Genomic DNA, 13,801 nt, shown 5'->3' with positions numbered 1-13,801 from the left:
GTTGCTTTGGCCAAAAACTACTTCTGGAGATAAATCGTCAATGGGCTACTATGACATCTAGAAGGTGACAGATTCCTTTTTGTGCATTCATGTATCTCTATGTTAATACACATGATTGAAACCTCACTCTATAGGGCTCCGTTATTGTTTGAGAGCTTCTAGGTGAGACTAAAGATGACATTCATTAACATAAGATAACTAGTGATGTCTTTGGTCTAAGTACTAGCAGTATCCATATAATACAAAAGTGTGGTATAACTGACATGGTATAATTGACAAGTAGGTAATCTTCTATTCATAGACTTTTATGGTTGGTCAATGTCTAGTGAACTCAATCTCATAGACGAGGACTTTTATGCCTATTCCATGTCACTGCATGCTTAGTTTGAGACTTACTAATGGATACAATATAAATCGGCATTTGCAGATGTTTGATAGTCCTTTCGATCATCTTATGGCTAGGAACATAATTTAAGACTGCAGATTTGTATGGTATGTATCTCAAGATTGGAACATCTTTGCAATCTCATCCCTACCACTTAAGTTATACCTTAGACTCATTCTAATCAACAAAGAACCTTCCTAATCCGCTAGTAGGTCAGGATGTTCTCACTTGCCCTTTGGCTCCAATAACTCGACATTGGGTTACCTGGAATAACCAATTATGTGTTGCCACACCAATTGCTTTTCAGGCATGCTTCCCACTTGCATGAAAGGTAATTAATACGCATGACAATCCTTACTATTGCATATTTCATCCTAGTTATATCATCAATCACTCATTGAGTAATAGTGTCCACCATGCTTATTTCGAGCCTCTGAGAATGCTTATACTCACTTGGATATGAATTAGAAGTTGACATGAATTACTCCATGAAATATATAAGTTCTTATGGCTTGAGCTATTGCCCTATCAAGTCCACAATTAAGGGAAATTCGACATTCTTGCTTGGATTAGAATTTCAAATTCAAATTTTGAATTCTGGAGTCTGCTTACAACTTTACCTAACACTTTTAAAGTACTTACAAGTTGCACTCGCACTATGACAAATATTCTGAATCCAATCCATGAATTTAATGGTATGATACAAACAATTTGCATCACCCAAGCTCCCACTTCTCAAACACTTTTACTAGATCACATTATTAATTAATACAACATTAACTTGTCAACGGTTTCTTTTCCACTGTCACATCTTTCCACAGTGGTAACACAGACCTTTTACCTCCTCCTGGTCCTTGGCAATTGTGCCCTTGGTTTTCAGTTTTTGAGTATTGGCTTTAGCTTTCTTTTTGGGCTTTGAATCAAACGATTTTGCCATGGCGAGCAACTCTTTGCTTCCTTAATCTCTCCTGATGTCTATGAAAGCAGTGGAAATCTTGTGCACCAGTTCTTGTGTCGCAACTGAGATGTGATTCATATGGTAGTTTAAAACGAGCTGACTGAATGAGTACGGTACAGATTGCAGTATGACGTCATGTTGAAGATCAGAATGAAGCTCAACCTCAAGCCTCTTTATGTCATCGATCAAATTTAACATCTTGATGCCATGAGCTTGCATATCACCACCTTCAACACAACAAGATCATATGAACTCCCTGGCAGCATCAAAACGGACCGTGCGGCTATCTTATCGTGTTAATTGCATTGAAATATTTGAGAATCGAAGAGAAAATGGAGAGGAAAGAGTAACAAGATGAACTAGAGAGAATTTAGATAGAGAAATATGAGACTTGTATATTGACTTAAAAGAATGAAGATTACACACTCTATTTTTATACTGGAAAGCCTAACAACTCTAACCAAATACTAACAAACTTGCTAATTGTATTTCTAACTGTATTGCTGACTTATACCCTTAATACTCCCCCTCAATTTCAACTGGGGAAAACAGTTTGAGATTAGAAGAACATTTGCAATCACTACTTCTGTCTCTTGTTGATCTTGAAGCTCAACACATTTGAGCGTAAAGTCCATGCCCATCCAACATACCAGATAGTACATGCCTTGCAAACTCGATTAGATTAGAGTCATTATACCCTTCAGAAACCAAATTTACATCCTTGAGCTGAGATATAAAATTTAGGTTTTGGAGTTGCCAAAACCCCTATCAAATCCATGTTCTGGTATTCCAAACAAATAGAATCCGTAAATATCCAAACTGCTGCCCCTCAAACTGATGTTTCCACCTCTGTAGCTGCTGACCAAAAGCCTTTGTTTGTGGAAACAGTCCAAATTTGTCCCATTGCCTTACTGCAAAGCAAAAACTTTAAAACAGAATGCATGAACCAATTCTTCAAGACTTGAAGCAATTATGATGCACATATCCAAAAATCATGTCACCCTATATTCATCTGCCTCTAACAGAAAGCTTCACATAGAATAGCCTTCTATAAAATGTCGTAGCACACCCTCATGCTGTTACAACAACAACTTACGGGATTACCCTAAGTGGGATTTACCATTAACAATCTCATTCAACTTTGGCTTCGGCCTTTCATATTTACAAAAACAGAAAATTAACAAATTATAGTGTGGCATTGACCTTAACTATAGTATCATGGGATTTTACCTACTCACACCACGGGATTACCCTTTGTGGTTTTACCTATTCACAACACAGAATTACCCTTCGTGGGATTTACCGGAAAACAACTTCAACAAACTTGATCTTTTTAAGAAACAGAAAACCGAACTTACAGTGGATACATGCTGCAACTAAGTTTGTTAGACTTGATAATATAAGCTGCTTGTGTTCTGTCAGCAATTAACTTCACTTACAGTGAGGCATGGAAATCTGTAGTGGTATAGCTTCGCATAGAAAACATTATTGAATAAGTCAGTAGGTGGACCAATTACAGATGGGAAGTGGATATCCTCCTCAAAAGATCAACCTTAACATACAACTGCCAATAAACTACAAGATTGAATTGGAGGCAATGGACCACCAGTCAATTAGGTGAAATTCCTTTGCTTGTGGTTGGTGAAATAGGATATCTCAGAAGGAAAGATGTGTCCACGGGATCACAACTGCCAAGTAATCACTTGAACAAGATTCCCCTGTTACAGTCTCAAGTCACCAAAAAACTTGTTGCTTGAGCTCTCCTTTTCTTTTGGGAATCAGCAAACATTTCGAATGTAATGTCATACAACTTGTCTTTCTTGTTCAAACCTGACTCATTGATCCGAATTCAACTACAACTGATTCTACTTCCTCCATAATATCCACATCACATCCATTTCCACTTCTGCCAAGTAAGTATACCCATATCTCCAGTCAATTGAACCAAGAATTAAGAACGAAATCATATACCCCAAACTCCAAATATATTTCCTTGCTGAAATCACCTCCATCTCTAAAATCACAGACTATGTGATCTTGATCTTGTTGAGTGAAAAATCGGAGTGGTGATGTTCGATGGTTGGGAACAGGACAAGAAGCAGTGCGGACAAGCCTCTGTTTCAGCTGTAGGGTAATTGAAGGCATCAATTGAAAGGCTGACTGCTGCTCTTGATATGGTCGCGACCCGTCTCCTGAGCCCTTCCAAGATGACGTCGATAACGACGATTAGCCTGACCAAGACCGGTCTCAGACTCCCGTCCACCATGATCCATTGCCGCTGGCTTCTTGGAACACCCATTTTCTGTCCTTGTATCAGGAGGTGAAGGACTTGATGAAAATATGAAAAGACCCCAAATTCAAGAACCAACAATTCAAGAACAGAAAATTCGAGAAGAAAATTAACCCAGAAGTTACATAACGAATTGAACGATTGTGGAAGCACCGAGGAAATTAACGGAATTTCTAAAGAAAATTAAAAAAGAAATAAAGACTAGAAAAAGATGAAACTAATGAGAAGGGAACCACTAGAATCCATGGCATGAACCTGATGGCTGTGAAACCATATTAACTACGTTGAAATATTTGAGAATCCAAGATAAAATGGAGAGGAAAGAGTAACCGAGAAAGATGAAATAAAAAGAATTTAGATAGAGAAATATGAGACTTGTATATTGACTTAAGAGAATGAAGATTACACATTGTTTTTTACTAGAAAACCTAACAACTCTAATTAAATACTAACAAACTTGCTAACTGTATTGCTAACTGTTTTTCTAACTGTATTGCTAACTTGTACTCTTAATATATCCTAACAACTTCCCAAGTTGATCAATGATACATTTGGCGGCTTTCACTTTGCCAATCTGTCTTTGAAGTTCGACACTCATGTTCGCTAGCATATAGAAATAAGTTGTCTCATTGGCCTCTAACAAAGTCTTCCTCTCACGCTTTTCCTGTTGAGTGGAGTTATTAGATAACTTCTCAATACGAAGGTCCTCATCCATATGGAACGCAAACTTCTCAATAGCTAAGACATAACAAAGATTGTGGAGCCAATCTTGAAAGTTTGGACCAATAAGCCTGTTTTCTTTATAGGTTTTTGAGAGAGTTTGTCATTGCTATAAATAAAAAACAAACAAATTTTAATTAGTTTTAGTGGATTAAATAATCACCAATCAAATATGGGCCTTAATAATAGGAAAGGATACTCACCGGATTCTTTTCCTGAGGATCATAGGGATCTTGTAATTGTGACCATTCATTGTATATCGTAAGGTTAGTTTTTATGAGGTACTATTTATATTTAATTTTAAATTTTAAATTATGAAATGATTTCTGATCGCACGATGTACGATGCACGGTCATGATCACGGGATCTCTAGGATATCTAGGAAATCTTTTTCCTTAAAAATAAGATTGGATACTAGCAATTTCGCAGATTTTGACACATTCAATTATGTGTAATTCTGGTGACAGGACCGGAGGCTTATGATAGGAAGGCCAAGTACCGCATGTACATCTAATACTCTACCGGTTATCTACATAAGAGATTTCAAACTACTCTGCAATTAATATTTTGGAAATACCGACGTTTAGCCGCCAGAAGAGTTCAGTATCGCATGTGCAACTAATACGCACAACTTGGTTAGTTCTTTACCCACCAAAAGTGTCTTGTTGGAATTACGAACCTTAAATGTACTCCAAGCAACTACGGTAGTCAGATTCAAAGTATTCATCAACACTAACAACAATAAGTGTACGTGTAAGGCCGGTCCTCTGGAGTTCTCAAAATCTTCCTAGTATCATGGCAACTACATAGATCGGTTCTCTATAATGATTTTACGCATTGGTGGAAGGCTAGGCTCAATGAAACATTTTATTAAGCTCTTTTTCAAACCAATATGAAACTTGAAGGTTTTATTTTTAGAAAACTAGATTTTAATCCCTAAATAAGATGAAGTTGAGAAAAATGTCTTATACAAGATTAAAAATTAATTTTAGTCCCTAGACTCTATTTAATGCCAGCAAATGTATTCAATGTTTCTTTTTTTATTTATAATTTTATGAAAATATTATAAATTTTAATTCTCATTATGGTAGGCATCTTATATAAGAAAATATTTTCGTAGAGATTTTTCAGTACACTTATGTTTTTGCATATTTTCTTATCTGCCACCAATTCATAAAAATATATTTAGGTACGAACATTTCGGTATAATGGGTTAGTATAATATGTTTAGGTACGGACATTTCGGTACACTAGTTTAGTATAATATATTTAGGTACTGACATATCGGTACACTAGTTTAGTATCATATAGTTAGGTACGAAATTTTGGTACACTTATGTTTTTACATATTTTCTTATCGGTCACTAATTCACTATAATATATTTAGGTACGAGCATTTTGGTACACTAATTTATTAAAATATATTATGATATGGATGTTTAGGTACACTAATTGGAGAAAGTTAAATAAAATTGTATAATAATAAATTTAAAATTTAATGTAATAACATTAAATAAGTTATCTATTAAATATAAAAACTTTGACAAAAAAAAATTCTATTAAATATAAAAACAAAAATATAATATGAATTTGAATTAAGTACACATTAATGGTCTAAAATCAATAATCAATCTAACACTAGGTTTTTGTTTTTTAAATTTTAGTCTTCTTGAAGGATTAAAATTCAAAAACCCCTTTTATTTTTTAGGTTTCACAATAGTAGTATGTTTTGAAACAAATTTAAAACACAAAACAAGGCCGGGGAATCGCATCCCTTGGCTGAAATTGGCATGATCATGGACTTATAAAAAAAATGAACCAATCCCGAGTCACGAAGATTGGATCATCTAAGTATGGTGGTGTTGATTTATTTTAACGTCCCTTAAAGAAACTCCGAATGTAAAATAAATACAAAGAAACCAAATCATCATTCATTGGTTAGAGGAGATGAGGCACGCAAGCCCCACTTAAATTACAACCCGGGAAAATAAAATAGATTTAAACACCTGCAATAACACATTATTGTTTCCCAACACCATAATCAAATTATATAAAGCGGCCAATTACATAGCTTAATTATTTGTTTGGCCTAGTCCATAATCAACCTCATGAATTAGAATAAAATAGAATAGACAATAGCAAATTATTGAATTAATTCAATTGTTGCATACCCTTTCGCTGAACCATTTAACCTTTTTACTCTAGTTGCGATGCAAATTTGTAGGATATATAGGTGGTATGCCAAGAAACTCAAGCCCTATAAAGCTATGCGTGCCGAAATTATTAAGTGGGAGGGGAAAATTTTCATTTCCTAATTTGGTTTCCTATTTTTATTTTAATTTAATTCTCCTAACCATATTAAGATCTTTATTAAATAAATAATTTAATTAACTATTAATTGAATTGGTTTCCTTGTAGGAATAGGTTTCCTACAAAATAGGGAATCCTAATTAAAATCCAATTTTAACTCTGCTCCTAAATCATTATGTAATTTAAATCTAAACAAAATTCAAGAATCTTAGTCTAATTAAGTTTACTCTTAAAAAATTGTTAACGCATGGTCACATGCCTAAAAGAAAGGCCCAAAAGAAGAGAAGCCTGATGGGAGGAAGACCAAGCCCAATAGAAATGGGAAGGATGATCTCGACCGCTAAAAGCGATAGCTCGGCGATCTAACTTGTTTGCTAGCTATGAAGCCGAGCGCTTCCTTATAAAGTAGGGGTGGGTTCGGTTCAAAACGGTTCGGTTTTTTGCCAAAACCGAAACCAAACCAAAATTTCGGTTCGGTTCATTTTTTCCGGTTTTTTTTCGGTTCGGTTTTTTTCGGTTTCGGTTTTTTCCGGTTCGGTTTTGGTTTTTTTCGGTTTTTTATTTTTATAGTCAAATTCATAGTCAAGTCCACAATAGATCTAGAAAATTCCAAAACATATTTAGAGAAAAATACAAACTTTTTCACCTTAAATTACATAAATTTCAAATGGGTAACCATACAATTAAAAACCTATGAACTGACAAATAAATAAAACCACAACCTTTGTTGCAGCGATATAGCCATGATCGTCGCAAGCTCTTTCAATTCCTCTTTTTGTCGGATCTCGAAAGGGGCGAGGGAAAATCATGGTTTGGAAGAAGGAATCCGCAAGGAGGACAGGAGAAGATTGGAGAGAGAGTGATTTGGAGGAAGAAAGGAAGGAGAGGGAGAGGGAGGGAGAGAGAGAGAGAGAGAAAGAGAGGAAGCAAAGGCAAAGAGGAAGCAGCGGACGGAACAGAGAGGTGTTTGAGATCTGAAATGAAATGGGAGTGAGACAGCTAGGGTTTGTAAAGTTAAGAAATTTTATAAAGCATTAAACATAAGAAACCTATAAATAAATTACTGGTACAATTATAACAACACAAAGCCTACAGTCAAGTTGGCTTGCAACAACCAACCCCAACCCGTAGGGAAAGGGTTCAAACCCCGACGGCAACATGTATTTTTTAGTATTTATATATGATTTTTTTTTCGGTTCGGTTTCCAAACCTCAAAAACCGAAACCGAACCAACCAAATTCGGTTCGGTTCGGTTTGGTAGTTTCGGTTCGGTTTTTTTTTCGGTTCGGTTTTTTTCGGCCTCGGTTTGGTTTGGTTTTCGGTTTTTTGAACCCACCCCTACTATAAAGTGTTTTCCGATCACAGAAGCAAGTTGGTATACTGATAACTTTATAGCACAAAGCCTCAGGACACAGGGATATGCCTACTTAGATGTCCACTCAAGGTCACGTGACAACTATCAGAGAGAACATATGCCTATGAAGGGACGTAAAGACTGACAAGTTAAGAGCTCAAGTGTGAATTCCCACCAACACCAGGGTTGAGCAAGGTGCTCGGTATCCGTTGTTCCAAGAAAACATGCAAGTGGACCATAATAGATGTCACTTCATTGCCACGTTTTATCTAAATAATGGAGGGGCATCTAGTAGATTAGGTCTACATATTTGGCGCATTAAATGCAAAGGTAATTGAAGACTCGAGCCTTGAGACTTGGGGCTCATTGAGGGCTTATATAAGGAGGACAAATACCATTTAGAACAGGCATGACGAATGGGGAAAGAAAAGAGAGTGTCTAAAGCCGAGCGATATATGTAACCCTTTTATTCAATATGTACGAGAGACTCAGTGGACATAGCCCAATTTTGAAGGGTGAACCAATTAAATATTGTTGTTATATTCTCATCATCCTAACCCCGAGCCCACATGACCATAGTGGTCTTTGTTAGCTTCACCAGTTTTGAGGGTTAACGCAATTCAAAATTTGAAAGATCATACCTATTGTAATTAGAATTTTAAATGGAATCTGCCCTAAAATTTAGCAAAATGCAACAGCCTTAGGAGGTATCATGTACCCTATATTGTCTTCCATGACTCTCATGGGGACGCCCAAAAGCCTCCACAACAATTGGTGGAGACGGGGTAATGCTAAGTTACAATTAGACCTGATATTCGTGTCGTGTTTTCTCGTGTTTGTGTCGTTTTTGTGTTATACCTGATATCTTAACGGGTCGTGTAACATCCATTAAAGTAAATAAATAATATGACCTGACCCGATATCGACTCGAATATTATCAAGTAATATGACCCGACCCATTATCCATTAAACAAAATATTTTTAAATCAATAAATAATGAAAATGAAAAATATAATTTGAAAAAAAAAACATAATACTAAATTAGTATATGCACCACATTGTCACATAAATATTACTTCAAAACATAAATAAAATAAAATAAATTAAATTAAAAAAAACATTTTTTTTCAAGTATTATACACTCCAAAATAAAAGCCTAATGAAATAATGTTAGTACATTACTATAAAATACCAAATGTTCAAGGATATACAAAATGAAGGGAGTTGCGTTTCAAGGTTAACGAACCTTGCACGTTTATATATGCTTTCACATTTTTTAGACTTGTACATTAATAATTATGTTTTTTATTTATTTTGAACTCCCTTAAAAATACTATTCATGAGGGTTTGTATGGTTTTAAAATTCAAATGACGTTATACCCATACTCATAGCGTAGGGGATGCGATCATGAGCCTTTGTATATTTTTTCACATTTTTCGCACTTGTAAATTAATTATTATAATTTTTTTTCAATGTGTTTGGTATTTTTAAATTACTTTATACTTTTATTTTAATATGTTTTACAATTTTTTAATCTTATTCTTCTCTATAGTATAATATTAAAATAAATAAATAAATAAATAAAACTTAAATTTTTTTAAATTTATATAAAATAATAATACAATAGTTTTTGGTAAAAACCTATTTAATATTTAATATATAATATATACATATACACTAAGTGTGGTAACCCGTCCCTACTTTTACGATTTTATTAATTTTAGAAAAGTGAAAGGACGAAATTGCCCTTCGAGACGAGGAGGTTGACTTTCGTTGACTGCCATGTCATGTCATGTAAGATTCATTTTCTTGGCGTATCCTCATAGTACTCATTGCTACGAATGCGTGGGCGCAAATGAAAAGCAATTTGGAGTTATAACAAAGGAGTTATTAACGAACGAAGTCGAGAACAAAATGGTCAATTAATTTTTTCATGAAGGCTTTAGATTTTTGAAGCTAAATCTGGAAAGCCACGTGTGTGGCTGAGATTGAATGGAATGAGAGATGGTCGGTGGAGATGGAAAATAAGAGAGAGAAATGAAGGAGAGGTGAGGACGAATGGAGAGAAGGGAGAGGGTGAGTGACCAATGGGAAAGAGAAGAAAGGAAGAAAAAGGGGAGAGTGAGGGAGCACCGGATCACCTTGACCCGGTTCCTCCCTGCCGACCCAACGCACTCCGCAACCATTCTAACGGTTATCCGTTGATTTTTCCCCCAAATTGCAGCCATTCACCACCTGGGAACTTCTCACTGGCCTTTATTCAATTTCCACCCATGATTGACGGGTTTTTGACCCTAGTTTCACAAGAACACCCACGTCAGCTCTAAGGGATGCACGGCGGCGAATCCACCGTTCATGCAATAATTTCTTTCAATTGTCACCACCAATAGCCCTCCATTGAGCTCAGAAACAATGCCCAATCATTGGTTGGAGCGTCGGAGTTGATTTGAGGACAAATCAAGAACACCCAAATTCTAGGGTCTCCGCGAGTTCGTGGCGATTTGAAACTTTTCCCAATCAAATTGGACTTGCCCACATGTATAAAATTTTCTCTACTCATTGAGATCTTCATTTTTGTGAAGTTAGAGAATTTTTAGAAATACTTGATTTTTTCGACGAGTCTGGGTGGCTGATCGCCGTGTACGGCGGCGCTTGGGCCGAGGCATCCCCTGACCTTCCTAGGCTAAATTTGATTGTCCAATTCCGTACATGAAGTCCGATTGACAAATTTCCATCGTTTGAACCTAATTCCATTAAGGTCCGTCACTTGATTATTATAGCAATCGACGATCCGACCGTTGGATTGTCACCAAACTTTGATACGTTATAGTACATAATATTTGAGGATATTAGAAACTTACAGATCGGGAATCTGACATGCGGATCTTCCCAAATAGGATATGTAAGGGCTGGTTTGGTATTGCTGTGCTTTGAAAAAAAGCTGCTGTGAGAATAAGCGGCTGTGCTGTGAGAATAAGCGGCTGTGAAATAAAGCCAGCAAAGTGTTTGGTAAACTTTTTTGTAAAAGTGCTTTTGGAAACAAAAAGCAGTATCATAGTGTTTGGTAAACTTTTTTGTAAAACAGCTGTGACTGTGTGAAATGACCAAAAAGGGTATAATACTAGATGTGCTATTAATTTAATTTTCTTAACAAATAAAAGTGAATTACTAAATATATTTTATTTTTAGAAGAAAAATATTTATAAACTTTATCTTAAATATTAATTAGTATGACAAACTACTTTAATAGAAATATTTTAGAGTGAATAGCTAGGATTCATTAGTACAATATTGTTAATGTACTTGAAAGTAGTCTAATTAGATGCATTCATCAAACTTGTTGCTAACCCTATATAAAAGGAGAAAGGTCAAAACGATGAAGCAAAGATGACCGTGGCATGTAACAAAACCAAATGGATCGTCGAGGATTTGCCCCAAGACCTCCACCCAATGCAAAACTATATATTATACAACATATATATTGTAATTTTTTTTTTTTAATTTCTTAGTGCCTTTTAACTGATGAGCTTACTAGTGTTTGTGTCATCCATCTACATTTACGGTTAATTAAAAATTAACATTTTGTGTTATGGATGATCCATCGATCGATCGATCAATGATTTGTTTGTACTATATAGATCGAATTGACAATCTCACGGTAATTAATGAAAATCTTAGATTGGTCTTAATTGATTAGTTTTGATTGTGTAGCTATGTCCTGGGTATGAAATGAAATGCTTAAAGGAATTTAATTCGCACCGCTGTTACTACCAGTAGACATTGATCGAGCAGGAGGTAGGAAGCAGGGAGTGCACTGCACTCAAAGAAATATAACATGCTTGTGCCAGCAAAGTCAAGCTTTTCGGCCAACTTTTGTGTTCGATATACTTTTGCCTAATTACTCCATGCAACTAATGAAAACAAATTACTTGAGCTTAATTATAAGATAATCCTATGTTTTAATGTTAGTGTGTGGTGGTTTCCAATCCACTACTAGTCTGTCATGATTTCTTTTTCCGCAGTCATTTAGCTAAAAACACATGCAGGACCACTCACAGCTCCCACAAAGTGAAATCGCCATCATTACTAGCTAACAATTTAGCTCCTATAGAATAGGTTCTATAAAACTTATAGAATTCCTTCTTCAGTATCTCTCCAAATTAAGAGTAAATTGAAACTAAGTTATAAAGAAAGGGACTACAAAATGTTAGATATAGAAGATTATGAATGACAACCATGACTGTTACATAGGCAATACGTCTGTGAGAAAAAAATGGATCACATGACTCTTTTTATTTCATATGATGGATGAATATACATGACTACAACAAGATTGGTAGTACTCTCTCTATAAACACTCATGCACATATATAGCTGGTCAAAAGTATAATAATTACTCTTCCTCATACTTCCTTGCCTGATATGCAGGTGCGCCTACATACTGAACATTAGTAATGGAGATGGAATCTTGTGTTCCACCAGGCTTCAGATTTCACCCGACAGAAGAAGAACTTGTGGGTTACTACCTGAAAAGAAAGATCAACTCACTACATATTGACCTAGATGTCATCGTTGACATTGACCTATACAAAATCGAACCATGGGACATACAACGTACTTAGAACCAACTTAATTTTAACATTTGCAGCTTGACTTCGAAATGGCATAAATAGATATGGTCCTAAGGGCGTTTTTGTGTTCATACTATATTTATATTTCAAAATTTTGGATATGGCAACGTGTAGAAAGAAAACAACATTGGAAAAATGCGCGGATGCTTGTTGGTAGCAAAATCAAAACAAAACAGATAGAAACAACATAAACACAAATGCTACTCTCTGTCATCTGCAGCTGTGAATTACTAAAAATACAGATGCATCTGCAGCTGCAGCTAGAAACACAGATGCATCTGCAGCTGTGAATTACTAAAAATACATGTTCTTACAAGGCAAAACCCATGACAAATCAGAAGCACATGACAAATCAGAAGCACATGACAAATCATAAGCACAGTTCACAGATTAGAAGCAGAGCAAAGCAAATTATCACTGACATATACCCAAATCAGAAGCAGACCTTCTTCAAAGCAAATTAGCCCTGACATATACCTAAATCAGAATCAGAAGCAGATCTTTTTTGTTTCCTCCACAAACCCTAATTTTTTCCCCAATTAATTTTTTCCCAATTAATTTTTTCCACAAACCATATCACCCTTCCCCAATTAATTTTTCCCCACCCTCCATCCCCAATTGTTTTTCCCGACACCCATACCCTCATCCCTTTGCTCTTCCCACCCCTCTTTCCCTAATCTCCCCATCCCTAATTTGAAAAATCCAAACACATAAATGAGAAGCTTACCTGGAGAAACCTGGAGAACGAGATCGAGAGAAGGAGAGAACGAGAGAGAGCCTGAGGTTCGGAGAAAGGCGAGAGAGCTCTGAGAACGAGAGAGAGCCTGAGGTTCGGAGAAAGGCGAGAGAGCTCTGAGGTGAAGAGCGTGCGAGAGAGTTTTTGGAGAAAGGCAAGCGTCGGTGAAGGAAATGCCGAGGGCAGTTTTGGGTTATGGAAATTTTCATTAAACCGGTTACTGTTCACCCGTGTGTGGGTGAAAATAAGCAGCTTTTGGAAGCTGCAAATTGCAGCTTCTTGTCATCTCTTGGTTTTGGGCTTTTTTTCACCCTCAACTTTGAAAAAAAGCTGTTTTTCAAAGTTTACCAAACACCAAAAATTTTCATAGCTTTTTTTCATAGTAGCTTTTTTTTTAAGCACCTCAATCCCAAACA

At 35.9% G+C, this 13,801-nt stretch overlaps 2 long non-coding RNA genes across 2 annotated transcripts; both read right to left on the bottom strand.

The window, feature by feature from the left end:
• Window positions 1-1,718: 1,718 nt before the first annotated feature.
• Window positions 1,719-4,259, bottom strand: LOC125479664. Its single transcript, XR_007260152.1, has 2 exons — window positions 2,702-4,259; window positions 1,719-2,254 (listed from the first exon to the last, which is right to left on the bottom strand). It is a non-coding gene; the product is annotated as an uncharacterized LOC125479664 (long non-coding RNA).
• An 8,033-nt stretch (window positions 4,260-12,292) lies between these two features.
• On the bottom strand, window positions 12,293-13,801 carry LOC125479807. The gene is made up of 2 exons (XR_007260300.1): window positions 13,127-13,801; window positions 12,293-12,943 (listed from the first exon to the last, which is right to left on the bottom strand). It is a non-coding gene; the product is annotated as an uncharacterized LOC125479807 (long non-coding RNA).

The sequence above is a fragment of a genome, unplaced genomic scaffold (genome assembly GCF_019419815.1).
Source record: "Pyrus x bretschneideri cultivar Hongxiangsu unplaced genomic scaffold, Pyrus_bretschneideri_v1 Contig3, whole genome shotgun sequence".
In the NCBI taxonomy this organism is placed as follows: Eukaryota; Viridiplantae; Streptophyta; class Magnoliopsida; order Rosales; family Rosaceae; genus Pyrus; species Pyrus x bretschneideri.
This window is presented reverse-complemented; position numbering and strand designations above follow the sequence as displayed.